At 39.5% G+C, this 14118-nt stretch overlaps 1 protein-coding gene across 1 annotated transcript in view; it reads right to left on the minus strand.

The window, feature by feature from the left end:
* Window positions 1–14118, minus strand: part of TMEM123 (transmembrane protein 123) — a 46585-nt gene that overhangs the window by 25904 nt on the left and 6563 nt on the right. The gene's annotated exons all lie outside the window — the stretch shown is intronic.

Raw genomic sequence — 14118 nt, forward strand, 5'->3', positions numbered from 1 at the left:
CTTCCACCACGATGTGAAGATATCAAGCAGCGCTTGGTATTTCCCCCAAAATTAGACCGGGTCTTATATTAATTTTTGCTCCAAAAGATGCATTAGGGCTTAGGTTCAGGGGATGTCATCCTGAAAAATCATGCTAGGGCTTATTTTCCAGTTAGGTCTTATTTTTGGGGAAACACGGTATCCTATGAGAGGAACGGAGGCTCGCCAATTGCCAGCCTGTGAGTTATTTCACTTCCAAAGTGAGTCCTTCAGCCTCACTCAAGCCTTCACGACTGCAACTTGACAGCAGACCCCAGCTAAGTACCCAGCGAAGCCAGTACTGAACTCCTCACCCACAGGAACCGTGAGATAATAAATACAATTTTAAACCACTAAGTTCTGGGGCTCTGTTATATAGCAATAATCTATAACGTACTAACACAAAAAGATCAATATTTCACAGTTCAGTCAAAAAAAAAAAACCAAGTTAAAGAACATTATGTATACGCCCATTTTGTATATTCTTACCAGCAAACAGTATTATATCTAGGGATTTATTGCGAAGGGACAGGGAAAGCAGACCAGGTTCTTTTTTCATTTTATATGCTCTTGCATTGCTCGAAAGATTAAGTATATTCATTATTAATGTCTACAATTTTTTTAAGCCTATAAACACTTAAAAACATAAAAACATTTTAAACCAATAGCGATAAAAAAATCCCTTAACCCTTGTTAAAGAATAAAATTACCTTAATTTTAGACACATTGCTGAGAAGTTCTATTATGTGGTTTCCTAGTTGATTGTTGATTAAAAGCAGCATATTGAATGAAGAGTGGGATATTAGAGGGAGACATAATGTTAATACAAAGGCATGACAGTTGAGTCTGTTAGTAAAAAGGGGACAAAAGCTAAAATAAGCCATCTGACGCCACTCAAGTGTAGGAACAAAGACCCTTATGTATCTAGAAGCCTCTGAGGGTATAACTGTCTCACAATAATATAATTCTAAAAACAATATTTATAAAGCAGTGAATAATTTATAAATTATTCCACACACAGAATTTTATTTTATCCCACAATAAATCTTGAGGCATACAGAAGTATTTTTACTGCCATTTCACAGGTTTGGAAAGAAACCCCTGGAGTGAGTGGAGCTAGGACACAAAACACCCTGAAATCCACTCTAAGATCAAACTTGAAAACAGATATGATATCATTTATCTGATACTGAAAAGGAAGAGGGTTAAGCTTATAGATGTGGGTCTCCAAGTCACTACAGCCACAGTTAGTATTCCTTCCAGAGCAACCAATTCTGTACTGACTGCGCGCTCAAGTAACCTTTTCAGAAACAGTCTAAACACATGTACTTCGTATCAGGGGTTTCTGGGAAATGCTGGCAGAGGCAGAAAATCTTTGTTGAAAATGTAGAAGTAGGAAGGAAGAAAATTCTAACTTGTATCAATTTCTTTTTTCCAGATGGTAGCATATATGTCTAATTATCTGCCAATCAATCACTTGATATTCTGAAGAGGGAGCCGGGTACAGAACAGGGGCAACCACTCCTGTGCTTAAAGGGTACACAGTCACTTTCTACCTGTACAACTTTTTCTCATTTTTAAAATAGGGAAAATAATACTTACTTCATATGGTTATTTTGTGGAATTTAATAACAAGGGCTAAATACCTGTATAATGCTTGGCAGCAGCAGCATGTTCAACCAGTGGTTACTATCGTTACTCCACCACCTCCACCACCACCACCGCCATTTTACAACAGGGTAGATGTGCAAATAAAGACGGCCTGGGCCTTCTTTCTAGCAAAGACAGACCATTTCTTTCTCCCACACCTTTCTTCATGCTGCGTCCTCCAATGATATGTATGGTTTTCCTCATTCCATCTCTGAATTTCACATCCAATCAAACCTAGTGCATGCTACTTCCTCCAAGATTTTTCTAACGGAAAGTAATCTCTCCCTCTTGAGTGCTCACTGATGTGTTCTGTACTTTTGTTACTACACTTAGCATATTGGTCTTTTATCATAGCTATTTTTGTACTTATTACCTTTTCAATTAAATTGTAAGCATCCTAAGAGCAGTATCTATGTCCAGTTACGTCTCTAGCTCGCACAGTACCTGGCACAATGCCCAACACATAGTAAGTTCAAAATGAACATTTGTTGAGTGGATATAACAAAGGAATATTAGAGGCTTATGTAGCAGAATTATCATTAAACTTCGATAGGAAGGTCAGCTGGATTTTTGTAGCTTTGAATCTAAGTAACAATAGTAACCTATTAGAACTCTGACTTCTCCACCCTTGACCACTGTATTTGGATCATTAACAATAATAATAGTTAATGCGTACATAGCACTTAATATGTTCTAAGGGCTTTACATATATTAACTCATTTCATCCTCACAACAAATAAAGTAAGTTTCCTATAAAGTAAGGAAACTAAGGCACAGAGATTTTTAAGATCGTATCATAATTCCTTTCTAACTGTATAAGAAAAAAGGCTAAAGAAAACTTGAATCAGTCAAAATAGGAGCCAACAATTCTTAAAAGCTATAATGGCGAAAAAGAATTTATTGAGCTTTCTCAGATTCTATACAGTTTACCTCAATCTTCACGAAAGTCTTGTGGGTTGGAAATCAGTTATATGTTTTATCTTCCATTTTTCCCCTATTCATATTTTAATGGATATTAATGCTTATGCTTTTTTCTCCAAGGTAAAAGAAGTTTCTACTATCGTCTATAATCAATTTCCACAGATCTACCAAAACATTTTCAGTTACCTGTAACTAAACAGCGTAAAAGTCGAGCAAAATGATCTCCCTATCAGTAGGCCCTGGACTACCACAGGAACTTACGTACTTTGCCTGAGGTCAACTGCTTTGCAACTAACCAGTAGATTGACCAAGTACGTATCATCAGATATTTTAAAAACAAAAAAAAAGTTTATCTAAATAAAACCCTTGAGTGGAAAATTACCTAGGACCAATCTTTGTTTTTTTACAATAATTTATCTCTACTTAATGAGGTTGCTATATAAGTTTTAGCCTTCTAAAGGAAAATATAAAAATTGTCTTTAACTTCTAATAATAGAAAAACCCAGAAAATTTACAGTCAAATAATGTATGCAAGGATTTTGGTATGCCTTTTATTGCTGTTAACAGTGAAAGCAAATATACTTATCAGAATAAAGACTGAATGAGCATGTGGCTTAAGGTTTAAAAAGGCTGTTTTATTTCCTACTTACTGATCAAAATCCATGACAGGCTAATACATTCACAATTAGAAAACTTCTATTTGGGGTGGTGATCCTGACTATTATAGAATAGCAAAATAACTAACTGATGTATATACCCAAACACAAAACTTTTTTATTAACTGCATAGCCAGTTGTGGATAAAGTTTTTTATCTGGGCATATATATCAGTGATTTGATATTCTATTGTAGTAGGGACATCACTTTAAATCAAAAGCTAGATACAATTAAGCTTAGTGAGAAAGGCACTAAGCCAAGAAAGGCCAAAAATTTGGCCTCTTGTAAACAAACAAAAGCAAAGTTGTGAATGCAATAGAAAATTTCTTGAAAAAAATTCAAAGTGCTGCTCCAGTGAACATGCAAATGATGAGACAGCAAAACTGCCTACTGCTGATACAGAGAAAGTTTGAGTGGTTTGAATGTTGCGGAAAAACGGCGGAGACCGAGAAACTCAAGCGGCACGCAGAGATCAGGGAGAACACAGCTTTATTTCGCTGGCAGGCTCAGAGGTATGGTTCCCAAAAAGACTGAGCCCGCCAGGGAAATAAAGCTGTGTTCTCCCTGATCTCTGCGTGCCGCTTGAGTTTCTCAGTCTCCACCATTTTTCCGCAACATGAACAGAAAACCAAACCAGTTACAACATTCCCTTAAGCCAAAGCTTAATCCAGAGCAAGGCCCTAACTCTCTTCAGATCTATGAAAACGGAGAGGGGTGAGGGAGCTGCAGAGGAAAAGTTTGAAGCTAGTAGAAGTTAGTTCATGAGGATTATGGAAAGAAACTGTCTGTTGCCACGCAGCAGCCTACCAGTCTGTCTCCTCGTACCTGCCCCTAAAGAAAGGAGAGTCTGTGAGACAGATCCTTTCAGGGACTTTGCTTCACCTTTGTGCTTGCACCTTATGTCTCCCTGTTTGGCCCCAAAATATGGCTGGTCAGCCAATGACGGGTAAGACTCCCCATGGAGAGAGCAACCCAAGCCAGGTGGAGCCGCATGGGGACCAACAGGAGAACCCATGGGGTCGATAGAGGTGGGCACAGCCCCCCACGTTCCCCCGGCTAAGGAGAGCCTCTGCCTCTGTGGCTGCATTCCTTCCCACAACCTACAGGGGAAGACATTCAACAATGTGCTCTCCATCTATTCATATGCATAAAGGTGTTGTCCCTTGGGGAAGTACATACATCCTGAGACTTACTGTTCAGCTGCCTGCAGGCAAGGGTGATTGGCTTGAATCAGTTTCCTATTATGACGTATAGGATTCACATATCTTGAGATTGACGAGCTCGATCTCCTTTCCTTCCTCACCTAACTAATAAAACTATGCATAGGTGATTCAGGCCTCAGTCCTTGAGGCTGGAGTCCCTTGGCCACGCTTGCACTCTATTCTTGGCTACTGTCTTTCTTAACCCTGTGCCGCCCTCCTCGCTCCCCACAACCCACATCGCGCAGGACGCCAGGACAACTGTGGCGTAGGTACTGCACAGCAGGTACTGACGTAGAAGCGGCAGCAAGTGATCAAGAAGATCTAACTAATTAGTGAAAGTGGCTACACTAAACAATATCCAGGTATTCAATGTAGACGAAACAGCCTATACTGGAAGAAAATGCCACCTGGGACTTTCATAGCTAGAGAGGAAGAGTCAAAGAGAGAAGCTTTAAATCTTCAAAGCACAGGCTGACTCTGTTTAGGGGCCAATGTAACTTTAAGTTGAAGCTAATGCTCATTTGGCCTTCCATAAATCCTAGGGCCCTTAAGAATTATGCCAAATCTACTCTGTCTGTGCTGTATAAATGGAACAAAGCCAGGATAACCACACATCTGTTTACAGCATGGCTTACTGAATATTTTAATCCCACTGTTGAGACCTACTGCTGAGGAAAAAAAGATTCCTTTCAAAATACTACTGCTCATTGACAAAGCACACGGTCACCCAAGGTCTGATGGAGATGTACAGTGAGATGAATTTGTTTCCATGTCTGCTATCACAACATCACAACACCCATTCTGTTGCCCATGGATCAAGGAGTAATTTTGACTTTCATGTTTTATTATTTAAAAATACACTTCATAAGGCTATAACTGCCACAGACAGTGATTTCTCTGATGGATCTACGCAACATAAATTGAAAACCTTCTTGAAAGGACTCACCATTCCAGATGCCATTAAGAACTGCGAATGGAAATTGTCACGACAGTGTCACCTACGTCAAGGGAACTAAAATAGAGCCAGGAGGTCATGAAGAAGTTGCCTTACACTTATCCCACCTGTGAGACCACATCCTTAACCTCACCATGGCAACGAGACCATCTGTACCCTTCATCCTGAAAGGAGTTCACCAGTCAGTTATCTTTCGTTTGCACAGGGGACCTAAATGAGGCTTGAACTCTTGGAATTTTCATGCTTGTCATAGAGGCACATTCTAGAACCTTCTTACCTCAGAACCTCACCACCTGGACCTAACCAATCCTTTTTAACTACTCATCACACCATGTTAGACAGCCAACAGGAAAAGTTTCCTGTGTTACAAACCTTGTGGTTTAATGCCTTTACAAACCCTACCTTTCTTTGTTCCCTCAGGAGTGGTTTGAGTTGCTACCTGAATCTGCATCTCTCAGATTCCATTCCTACAAGACCCCAAATAAACTTTTGGTCAACAGAACATCTGTTACTTATGGGTGAGGTCAAAATATCAACATTAACAGGAGTCTGAAAGAAGTTGATTCCAACACTCATGGGTGACTTGGAGGGGTTCAGACTTCAGTGGAGGGAGTAACTGCAGATGTGGTAGAAATAGCAAGAGAATCAGAATTAGAAGTGGAGCCCGAAGATGTGACTGAACTGCTCCAATCTCCCCAGGATAAAACTTGGATGAGGAGCTGCTTCCCATAATGGAGAAAATAGAATAAGCATTGCGGACAGAGTCACTTAAAATGGAGTTGGAAGAACACAGAGCAAATGGGGCCAATGCACTTCTCATTCCAGAGCTGTTACTAAGTTGCTAACCTGTTCCTAAACTCTGCTCAAGGCCAAGCCATAAACATCCTGGAACAACTGCTGCATGGACATATATGGACTTCACTGTCTCCTTATAGTATTTGCCTCCCTTTTATATTGGAACTCACCAATCCCTGTTAACCCAGCCAGCCAGCAGCCTTCATTTGCATAGAGAACCTAAACAGGAACTGCACTTGTGGTTTTTGCCTTTATAAACCCAGCCTTTCTTTGTCCTTTGGAGTTCACGTTGGGGTGCTACCTGAATCTACATCTCCTGGACTGCAATCCTTTTTGCTCAAATGCTTTTCGTTCTTTATTATGGCCTAAACCTATTCTTTGGTTAACACCTCTTATGGATGAGCAAAGAAAGTCGTTTCTTGAGATGGAATTTACTTCTGGTAAAGATGCTGTGAAGAACGTCAAAATGACAAGAATTTAGAATATTACATAAACTTAGTTGATAAAGCAATGGCAGGGTTTTAGAAGATTGACTCCAATCCTGAAAGATGTTCCAGTGTGAGTAAAATGCTACGAAATGGCATCGCAAGCCACAGAGAAATCATTCGTGAAACCAAGAGTCAACCAATGTGGCAAACCTCATTGTTATCTCATTTTAAGAAACTGCCACCCCAACTTTCAGCAACCAGCACCGTGATCAGTCAGCAGCCATCACCATTGTAGCAAGACCCTCTACCAGCAAAAAGATTATGACTTGTTAAACGTTCAGATGATGGTTAGCATTTTTAGCAATAAAGTATTTTTAAGTTAGGATATGTATTTTCTTTATAGACAATGCTACTGCACACTTAATAGACTACAGTATAAACATGATTTTTATACGTACTGGGAAACCAAAAAATTCGTGAATTGCTCTTTTGTGGTCGTCTGGAACTGAACTCTCAATACTCCTATCTCTGAAGTATGCCTGTACATGTTGATGAAAAATAATTCAAAGAGCAGTGGCTGCATATTTGCATATATTAAGAAATTACTGAGCGTAATGTCAACAAGGTGGTGATTTAGGACATTCCTGACTTTGATTCCCCACAAGATCAACTAACAAGTATTCACGGACAAGACACCACTGACAGAATCCTAGAACTCGGGGGTAAGGCTAAAGCACTCCCTGCATCATGGAGCCTAAGACAGACCACATTGTAGCTGAGGGAGATGAGGGCTGCCGAAGTCTCAGTAAGTCCTCCTAAAAGGCCCGCACACAGACTTACTCACTGACAGACTCACTGGCTCTGAGCTCCAGTGCTGGGGCAGCAGCTCAAAAGGCACCAGGGACATACAGTGAGGGACTTTATTGTCTGGCTTCAGAGCAAGGGCTGGAGGGGAAGCTTTCTCCCAGATGGAGTAGCTGCTGGAAGCCATTGTTTCTTTGTTGACTTCTCTCCCCTTCCAGCATGCAGATGCAGGCAGCTGCCATACCCGAGTCTCCATCAATCTAACACCATTCATTTGCCCCACCCTGATGACTCCCTGACACCCTGTCCCACCCACTCTCAGGTATACCCAAGCTGCTTCCAGTGGCTTTTCTATACAAACAGCCTGTCTTGGCTGATGCCATGGTCTTTCCTAAAATCTCTCAAAGGTTCACAAAACTCAAACAAGCAGACTTTGGCTTCAGCATATCCTGTACCTCTGGCTGAGAGGCCCTAAGCACAGCACTAGCGACAGACAGCCTCAGATCCTGACTTGGCCTCTTGAGGCACTTCCAAGCCCAGTGTGGGCAGCAGCCATCCACAAATTGTTCTGTGGCTCATACCAGGTGGCCCCAAGCAGGGCACAGACTATGGCTGAACTTGGCCTGTGACAGGGCCCCTTCTAGGAGGCCCTGCGGCTGACATGCCCTGTGGCCAGCTTCAGAATGAGCCGTAGCATCACCCAGCCACTTCCAAAGATGACACACCCAAAGCACAGACTGGGCAGGCACCAGAGCCCTGATAAAGTGAATCCTGCTCTGTAGGGTCACTCTTGCACAACAGCTCCTCCTCTGTAATCATGGAGAGTTCTCCCAGCCAATCAGCCTGAGAGTCAATACCCCCATTGATGTGCAAACAGCAACAAAGGCTCAATTACAACAGGAGGGCACACACAACCCACACAAGGGACACACCTGCAGCATCCAGCAAAGGTAACCAAGGAGACTGCACGACTAGGCCCCATAGGATACCTAATACTACTAAGATCATTCTACTAAGACTGGGAGGCACAGCAGCCCTACCTAATACACAGAAACAAACATAGGGAGGCAGCCAAAATGGGGAGACAAAGTAACATGTCCCAAATAAAAGAACAAAGCTCCAGGAAAAGAACTAAACAAATGGAGGCAATCTACCAGACACAGAGTTCCAAACACTGGTTATGAGGATGCTCAATCATCTCAGGGAGAACTTCTACAAAGAGATAGAAAACATAAAAATGGAGATAGAAAACTTAAAAAAGGAACCCATCAGAAATAAAGAATACAATAACTGAAATAAAGAATACATTAAAGGGAATCAATAGTAGATTAGATAAAGCAGAGGACTGAATCAGCGATTGAGAAGGTAGCAGGAAACACCAACACAGAACAGCCAAAAGGAAAAAAAATCTAAAAACATAAGGATAGTTTAAGGGGCCTCTGGGACAACATCAAGTGTACCAGCATTCACATCATAGGGGTACCAGAAGGAGAGAGAGAACAAGGAAAACCTATTTGAAAAAATGACAGAAAACTCCCCTAATCTGATGGAAGAAAATAGACGTACTCAGAAGTGCAAAGAGTTCCAAACAAAAGAGGCCCACACCAAGACACATAATATAAAATGCCAAAAGTTAAATACAAAGAATCTTAAAAGCAGCAAGATAAAAGCAGTTAGTTATGCACAAGGGAGCTCCCATAAGACTATAAGCAGATTTTTCAACAGAAACTTTGCAGGCCAGAAGGGAGTGGCATGAAATACTAAAAGTGATAAAAAGCAAAAACCTACAAACAAGATTACTCTACCCACCAAAGCTACCATTTAGAATGGAAGGACAGATAAAGAGCTTCCCGGACAAGAAAAAGCTAAAGGGGTTCATCACCACCAAACCAGTATTACAAGGAAAGCTAGAGAGACTTTTTTAAGGTGAAAAAAAGATAAAAAATATGAATAACAAAATGACAATAACTCCAGAGACTTTTTTAAGGTGAAAAAAAGATAAAAAATATGAATAACAAAATGACAATAACTCCATATCTATCAACAATTACTTTAAATGTAAATGGATTAAATGCTTCAAGCAAAAGATAGGGCGGCTGAATGGATGAAAAAAAAAATAACAAGACTCATACATATGCTGCCTACAAGAGACTCACTTCATATTCAAAGACAAACAAAGACTGCAAGTAAAGGGATGGAAAAAGATCTTTCATGGAAATGGAAATGACAAAAAAAAGCTGGGGTAACAATACTTATACCAGACAAAATGATTTTAAAACAAAGGCTATAAGGAGAGACAAAGAAGGACCCAGTAATCCTACTTCTGGGTATTTATCTGAAGAAACCCAAACGATATTTCGAGGGGATGTGTGTATCCATATGTTTACTGCAGAACTGTTTACAATGGCCAAGATATGAAGGCAACCTTCATATGACCATCGATAGATGAATGGATAAAGAGCAGGTGAACACATATATGAGTTCTCCCCTTCTGCAGCAGCTTAGATGAACCTGGAGGGTACTGTGTTGAGTGGAGTACGTCAGACAGAGAAAAACAGGTGCAATGTGATTTTGCTTATACGTGGAATCTAAAGAACTAAATAAACAAAACAGAAAACTCACAGAACATTTTGATGGTTGCCAGACGGGAGGGGGTTTGGAGGGGTAAGTGAAAAGGGGGAAGGGATTAAGAAGTACAAATTGGTTGTTACACAGTAGTCATGGGGATGTAGGGTACAGCATAGGGATTATAGTCAATAATACTGTAATAAGTATGTATCATGTCAGATGGGTATTAGATTTATCAGGGTGATTGACTAGAAGGGGGTTAAAGGCAAGGTAAAAAAAGTGAAGGGATTAAGAAGTACAAATTGGCAGTTACAAAGAAGCCATGGGGATGTAAAGTAAAGCATAGGGGATATACTCAGTAATGTGGTAATAACTATGTACAGTGCCAGGTGGGTACTGGACTGGTCAGAGCAATCGCTTCTTAAATTATATAGATGTCTAACCACTATGTTGTACACCTGAAATACTGAATGTCAACTGTAGTTGAAAAAGTAAAAAGGAGGGGAAAAAAGGGAAGGGGAATAAAAAGTCGAAAATTCCAGATATAAAACAAGTAAGTCATGAGGATGTAACATACAGCATAGGGAATATAGTCAGTAATATTGTGTTAGCATGGTGTGGTGTCAGATGGTTGCTGGACTTATCATGGTGATCATTTCTTTGGGTATATAAATGTTGAGTAACTATGATGTATACCTAAAACTAATATAATATTATATGTTAGCTATATTTTAATAAAAATATTTAAAAAAATAGCATGAGAGTAATTGGAAAAAAAAGGGTCACTGTGCACTGGAGTGCAAAGAAAAACACATTTAATTTTTACTTGTGCGAGGGTCTTTTTTAAAGTCAGGTGCTTTACATGTTCTTTCATTTATCCTATGAGATGTTTATATTACTTCATCAGCTCAATTTTACAGAGGGAACTGAGGTACAGAGAGGGTAAGTAGCTTGCCCAAATTTACTTAATAGCAATGCAAATTTTCCCTTTTTATCGTTCCCAAAATACAACAAAGCAATGCATACTAAAACTAGTGAATCAAATTCATTGTGGAGGGAAAAAAAAGCAAAAAAAAAAAAAAAAAAAAAGCAGTCAAACCAGTTCTTACTGGTTAGGTAATAAACTAAAATTGTCACTTTTCAACTAGCTGTTTTCATGTCATAAGATGTAACCATAATGAAATGTTTTGTAACAGGTTAGTTCTCATTTTAAGAAACTGCACTTATGTAGTTAACTCTGAGCTTAAAAAAAACTAAAAATACTTCCTGTAAGTAATCTGAATAATGATTAAAAAAGACTTTGCTATAGTTTTCAAAACTGCCATAAAAACTATACACTATTTTTATAATCAGAAAATAAATGAATAAAAAGACACAGACAAGCTAACAAAATGGTAAGCTAATAAATGAGAAACCTAATTAAAAAATGGGCAAAGGGGCCGGCCCGGTGGCTCAGGTGGTTGGAGCTCCGTGCTCCTAACTCCGAAGGCTGCCAGTTCGATTCCCACATGGGCCAGTGGGCTGTCAACCACAAGGTTGCTGGTTCAATTCCCGCAAGGGATGGTGGGCTGCGCCCCCTGCAACTAACAATGACCTGGAGCTAAGCTGCGCCCTCCACAACTAAGACTGAAAGGACAACTTGACTTGGGAAAAAAAGTCCTGGAAGTACACACTGTTCCCCAATAAAGTCCTGTTCCCCTTCCCCAATAAAATCTTAAAAAAAAAAAAATGGGCAAAGGACTTGAATAGACATTTCTCAAAAGAAAACATACAAATGACTAATAAGCATATGAAAGAACTCATCAAAAAAGCACACCTTTACTCATCAAACACATGTAAATCAAAACCACAATGAGATACACCCACTAGGGTAGCTAGAATAAAAACATTATAACAAAAGTAGATGAGGATGTGGAGAAATTAGAATCCTCATACTCTTCTGTAGGAATGTAAAACAGTGCAGCCAACAGTCTGGCAGTTCATTAAGCACAGAGTTACCACATGAGCCAGCAATTCCACTCCTAGGTATATACCCAAGAAAAATGAAAACACGTTCACATAAATGTTTATTAGCAGCATTATTTTAATAGCCAAGAGGTGGAAACAACCCAAATGCCCTTCAGTGATGAATGGATAACCAAAATGGCGCATAGACACACAATTCAGCCATAAAAGGAAATGAAATACTGATACATGCTACAACTTGGACAAACCTTGAAAACATATTAAGTGAAAGAAGCCAGTCACAAAAGACAACATACTACACGACTCCATTTATAGGAAAGTCCAGAATAAGGAAATCTAGAGACAGAAAGTAGATTAGTGGTTGCTAAGCGGTGGAGGTGGGGTAGCGGATAAGGCAATGATAGCTAAAGGGCACTGGGTTTCTTTTTGAGGTGATCACAATGTCCTAAAATTGACTGGTTGTACATATCTGTGAATATATCCTTTCTTAAAATGTGTTTACCTGGTTTTGAAAACAAAAATGTATTTAAAAAATGTTTCAGTCTTTAATTCTTATTTCTGTTGCTGTTTTGTATTTCTCAAGAGTTTCTGGGACTGAACTGTACAGCTGAAAGAAATTAATTGTATGATATCCTAATTATATCTCAATGAAACTTTAAAAAAAGAACAAAAAATCTCCAAAGTCAACATGAAAACATTCTCCACTCATAATTAAAGAAATGTAACGCCAAACAGTGAGACTTTATTACTCACATCTCGGATTGCCAACTATTAAAATGTTTGTTATTTCCCAGTGCTGTCGCGGTTGTAGGAAACAGGTACCTTTAATACTGACAGTGGCAATAAAATGATATAATTTTCTTGCAGAAAATTTAACAATATATCACCAATTAAAATGCATACACCGTTGACTCAGCAATTTCACCATTAGAAAAAGCACCACACGTGCCCTGGCAGAAGCATTCTGAAACTGACCAGGAAGGCTGCTCACTACAGCACTGCTTGAAATAGTAAAGATTACAAATAACCTAAATGTCCACGAATAGGGAACTGGGTGAATGAGTTAAGCTGCATCCGTACCATGGAATACCATGCAGCCATTACGAAGGATGAGGTGTGAGACCAAGTAGGCAGAGAACAGTGTGCTGAGCATTATCCACTTATGATAATAAAAAAGCACATATACTATATATGGATTATGCTGGGGAAGGCTGCATGTGAAACTGGTAACCATTTCTGGCCGGAGACACTATATGAATGGTGGTTACAGGTGAGGTGAGATAAGAAATACTACAGCAGATCTTCAGGTGGAAATAATGAGTCTAGCTTTTAACTATTAAAGTACATTTGGGAAAAGGACTGCATGGGGCTCAATAAAGAAAGGAAGACTGGTATTGTACATTTTACTATTTTCACATACATAATGTTTAGACTTTTTTATCATGTGGTTTTATTTTACAATAAATTTTAAACAAAACTGCATATTAAGAAAAAAAGAGTGACAAGCAAAATGATGAAGAGCTAAAGAGTTAATGTCTGATATTAATTACTATTTAACGATAATCAGTACCTCAGACAAAGTCTCTTCCTAAGAACTTTATACATGAGGGAGAGTGACTCTTGAGAAATCTTTATGCAGTTACTACTCATCGTGATGAGGTAAGTCTGAATCTTAGTTTCAAAGAAGTCATGAGAGTCCAGAGCTAGCCTGCCAGCTTTCTGTGAAAAAGGAGCAGTTAACGGAAAAGATAACAAAAAGACGTGTCAGCTATTCAATCCCAGTTGAGTGCACTCTCCTATTCACACTAGAATTCAGATTCAACCAGGACCCACTGTGTCCCCAGTGTGTGCTGGACCCTTCACAGGTTTTATAGAAAGACAAGAGGAAACAAGAGTCAGGTAGCTCGCTTTTCTGCCCTAGGCCTACTTTTCCGGGGGGAGGTGGGGGTGGCTACCTTTTATCTTCTATACATCTTTTGTTTTACCTGGTTTTGAAAACAAAAAACGTATTTAAAAAATGCTTCAGTCTTTAGTTTTTCTCTTATTTCTGTTGCTGTTTTGTATTTCTCAAGAGTTTCTGGGACTTTTGCATGTTTTCTCAGTTCACATACTTCCCCCACTGTTTATCTCTTCATTCATCACGACCTCCTCTTCCC

The sequence above is a fragment of the Rhinolophus hipposideros genome (assembly GCF_964194185.1).
Source record: "Rhinolophus hipposideros genome assembly, chromosome: 10".
Lineage (NCBI taxonomy): Eukaryota > Metazoa > Chordata > Mammalia > Chiroptera > Rhinolophidae > Rhinolophus > Rhinolophus hipposideros.